This window comes from Sinocyclocheilus anshuiensis, unplaced genomic scaffold (assembly GCF_001515605.1).
Source record: "Sinocyclocheilus anshuiensis isolate Anshui unplaced genomic scaffold, SAMN03320099.WGS_v1.1 scaffold1148, whole genome shotgun sequence".
Lineage (NCBI taxonomy): Eukaryota > Metazoa > Chordata > Actinopteri > Cypriniformes > Cyprinidae > Sinocyclocheilus > Sinocyclocheilus anshuiensis.
This window is the reverse complement of record NW_015548259.1, coordinates 194,385-199,160: the sequence shown is the minus strand read 5'-3', so window position 1 is coordinate 199,160 and position 4,776 is coordinate 194,385. Positions and strand designations below refer to the sequence as shown.

The 4,776-nt window shown below is 32.7% G+C and overlaps 1 long non-coding RNA gene across 1 annotated transcript in view; it reads right to left on the bottom strand.

Moving 5' to 3' along the window:
* Window positions 1-3,636, bottom strand: part of LOC107655507 (uncharacterized) — an 18,317-nt gene extending 14,681 nt beyond the window's left edge. The window contains exon 1 of the long non-coding RNA XR_001630446.1: window positions 3,626-3,636. This is a non-coding gene — a long non-coding RNA (uncharacterized LOC107655507). The remainder of the gene's footprint in view (window positions 1-3,625) is intronic.
* Window positions 3,637-4,776: the final 1,140 nt, after the last annotated feature.

Genomic DNA, 4,776 nt, shown 5'->3' with positions numbered 1-4,776 from the left:
ATATATATATATATATGAATGCCTAAAAAAGCAAATTCAAGCTGGTGTAGGCCCCTCTGGTGGCAGTAACCATAAAATGCAATTTTATGTCTTTTTTTTTCACCAGGTGGCACCTGGAGACACAGAAAAATCATCAGGAGACATCAGTGACCCAATTTATGATGCACATTTCTGTTTTCTATAGAAAATGACTAAAATAGTATTTTCGTTTTTTTGTTTGTTTTTAATGTATGCAAATAATATGATATTTTGAATAAACATATCCAGAATTTAAGGCAAAAAAAATAAAAAATAAAAATTAAGAGAACCAAACAAACAAAAAGGATCAATATAAGCTTTTTGGACCAAACAAAAAGTAGTGTCATTTTGACCAACACATTCGTGAGGAGAGGATGAAGGTTAAATGGCCTTCTGAGCAGCTCTACTGTCAGCTTTGGCAACTATTATCCATATAGGGCAAAAAACACCTCAGCTGGTTACCAATGGTCACATCCTTGAATTTCTGAGTTGAGGTAATTTGCAACTGTAGAAGCTTTCACTGCCCACAAAAACCATTTACTGACCCAGCCATTTCAAAATTGCAACTATACAACAGTCAAATTTCCCAATGATCAATAAGTAAAATCAGGAGTAATTAGGTCTATATTTGAATATATAATTTTGAAATTAGTTAGAAGCCAGTCTGTATATGTGTTTATGGTCTGAATACTCTATTCTGATTGGCTGGATTATGCATTGAAACCGTTTAATGCACAGGTAGTTTCAAATCGGTTTAATCACCATTCTAATGCTAACATACATCAACAAATAACAGAGAACAACTCCAGAAAGGCACGCAACTTTAACCATGCCAGTGTTGTCATTGACCTTGTTAACTGGTCACTGGTGTATGTCTTCATTATTTTAGGAGCTATAAATGATAAGTTCAAGTTGGAAACATGAAGAACTGTGGATGACAAAAAAGATCATTATTTTTAGAAATATCACAGATACCAAAAAGAACAAGATATGGAAAGCTTTCTAAACATCATAACCAATGTTTAAAATATAATTTTAGAGATAATTTTTCTAATTTTGATTTAATTGTTCAGACACAGATGCGTGTGCAGTTTCATCCATAGGGCCCCCGAGACATGACTCAGCATGTTTAATTAATTTAACTGGCTCATAACCTGTGTACTATTATCTTATGAATTACAACAAATTCTCTAAAGCTGTTTTTGTATGTTTTATAACAATGAATGTTTTCACTGTCAGAGTAATCAATTATAAAGTAAGATATTTGTTTCTCCGCTAATTGCATAATGAATGTGTATTTATCATTCTGAATGCATTTTTCATGAGATGAACTGTTTGAGACTGAGGCTCTCCCAGCATCCCACTCAGATTTCACATCTAACATCCAGCAATAATTAATGCACTTATGAAGTATTCCGATGAGGTAATCCAATAGACTAATGCACTATAACAGTTTACAAAGCAGTGTTGTTTTAGTATCATTGATTAATATTTTATTAATTAGTAACATTTATTAATATTTTGAATCAGTTTTTATTTTTATATTTTCTGTGTTTATTTTAATTTAGTCATAGACCTGAATTTTACGGTGGCAGAGAAGTGCAAAACAAATCACAATTCTGAAAACAAAATAACAAATTACAAACGCAAATGCAAGTCTAAAAAACAAAATAACAATTCAGAAAGCACAACAACAATTCAGAAAACATTATAACAAGTCAGAAAACACAATAACAAATTAGAAAACAAATTAACAAGTCAGAAAACACAACGACAAATCAGACAAACCCGAAGAGGTAGGTATAGTTTGAGACAGCGCCATTGGTTTGGTATTACTCATTCTGAATTGTTGTTGTGTTTGCTGAATTGTTATTTTGTTCTTTAGACTTGCATTTTCATTTGTAATTTGTTATTTTGTTTTCAGAATTGTGATTTGTTTTGCACTACTCGGCCACCGTACAATTTAGATTTTTTTTTTTTTTAAGTTGGAATTACATATTTTTATAAGTTGGAAACAAGTTACAAAAGTTCTTTGCACACAAAAAGTTTTCTCGTAGCTTCAAAACATTACGGTTGAACCACTGAAGTCAAATGGACTATTTTATTGATGGGCCATAAAACGTTTCAGTTGCGTTGCTGTCTATGCAGGGTCAGAAAGGGTCAAAAATATCTTAATTTGTGTTCCGAAGATGAAGAGTAGGTTATGTTTCAGGGTTAGTTTACTTCAGCGCTATCAGCACATGCGTGACCTTACAATATTATATATGATTACAATGATATGATTACAGAAAATGATATTCTGGATAAATTCCAATCTGGATTTAGAGCTGGTCACAGTACAGAAACTGCTTTGGTAAAAGTTGTGAACGATTTACTGATGACAGTTGACTAGGTTGGGGGTTGTTTTAATTATGCTGGATCTCAGTGCCGCCTTCGACACTGTTGAGCACTCGATCCTTTTAAAACGTTTGGAGTGTGATGTAGGCATCAAAGGAACAGCTTTAAAATGGTTTCATTCATATCTGCATGATAAAACATTTTTTGTTAATTTCGCAAATACTTCATCTTCTGTGGCTCCTTTAAAATATGGTCTTCATCAAGGTTCTATTCTGGGCCCTACTTTCTTTTAAATTGTGAAGCACTTTGGGCAACAAAATTGCGTTAAAATGTGCTATACAAATAAATAAAAGTCGAAATACAATATAGTTATCAAATATACTATATATATATATATATATATATATACAGTATATAGTTGTATGATGTTAATTATAAAGCACTATTATAATTAATATATAAGGCAATATTATATTATTCTAATATGTTATTATAGCTATTTATTGTCATATATAATAGTTATTGATATATATTAGTTATGAAACACTATTATAACAAGGTAATGTTTATTTTTATTCTAGTATATTTATTATATTTTATTGTCATCTCACACATCGTGGATCTGCATTTTCTATAATGTATTTCTATCTATGAAAGAAGCAGCATGGCTTGCTTTTTCTTAGCATCAGTTTCCATGGTGACTCGTCAATTCATCGCTCTGTTGAGAATGTCTTGTGTGTTAACTGTGAACATAATCTGATTTGACTGAACTTACTCTGGACACGTTTTTTGGAACCAGCATACCTCAAGTAAAGTTTGGGTTAATCAACCGAGAGTTCAGGGTATATGTGACGGTAAGTTAACCTTGCTTTCTGGAAAACACCCATGTTTTTTTGTAATGTTTCTCTTCCTATTGTTTCAGTACTCATTTCCTGTGTTCTGGGGCCCGTTCTTCGTACGTCGCTAACTCAGTTAGCTGGATTTGATTGTTGATGATTTGGCATGATCTTGGATTGTTTGGTTCTTCGAAGCTCATCCCGGAGTTGCTGTCATAGCAATAGGTCCATAAGCTTAAACCTGCTCAGGAGCAGGCTTATTTCATGTAAACAGGATTAGATTGCATCTTTTTAAGCAGAATTGATACTTAAAGGGGTCATATGATGCGATTTCAATTTTTCCTTTCTCTGTGGAGTGTTACAAGCTCTTGGTGCATAAAGAAGATCTGTAAAGTTGCAAAGACTAAAGTCTCAAATTCATTGCATAACGCCACCCAAATGTTTTCACAAAGAAAGAAGGCGTAACTTTTATTCTCGCTGTGGTATTGTTGCCGCCGCCATGTCGTGAAGGCGCTTTGTGTTTCGGTGTGAAAGCGAAACTACTTTGTTTGGCCTTCCAAAAGGGGATGATATCATAAACACATTTCATTACACCAAATACACAAAATAATGTTCTTTTTAGCAACATCATATGACCCCTTTAAAATCTGTCCGCTACCACCGCTACTTTATTACAAGAGTATACCTTCTAATCCAGGGACAATAATTTAAAATAATAATCATTTAAAAATTAATTTAAAGATAATATAATTAAGTGGAAATGATTTAATGATTGTGGTAATTGAACATTGGCTAATGAATGATGACGTCAATATAATTAGTGATTTGAAAAGTGGGTGGAGGGATTGAATTGCTTTACACACTGAGGAAGGCTTTGAGCCGAAACGTTTGCGTCTGTGTCTTTTCCCATCAGTAATGATGTAAAATAAAAGAAAAAAGAAGATTGTTCTCGTGAGTGCGGATCATAATTTCCTATACTAAGTAACTCAACAGATTGACGCACCAAAATAAAAAGATCAAGTAACGCAAGAGCGCAGTGCAAACGACGTTGTTAAATTGTCTTTAATACTATAGACACAGCCAGTTTTACTCACTGAAAGATTTATTCGTCATAAAATTATTACTTCATAATTGTATTCTAGTCTTACACACATGCTATTCAGATAATGAACAGTCCTGCATTAATTTGAGTGACGAAAGCTATTATGGGAGTGGCTTGATGGAGCGCAGGAGATGCAGGTAACATGATCTTGACCCTTAAGAAAGTTTAATTAATGTCACGTAACAAATCTGTTCAAATATAAAATTAAATCAATTGCTAATTACTACATTGAAATAAAAATGTAAAGCCTGTGCAAATATAAAAAATCGTGAATATAAATAATTGGGAATTATGTAAAAAAATAAAAATAAAATAAAAACAGTGCACATTTCATTTATCTATTATAACATTTATGTAGTTTTTTTTTGCTTGGCTGTTTCCTTATAAATTGTTTGTTAATTATATGATGTCATTACGTTGCTGTCTTGCCGCCAGCCAATCGCTGCATTGCTGATCGTGGTTTCGAGTATCGATACATAGCCC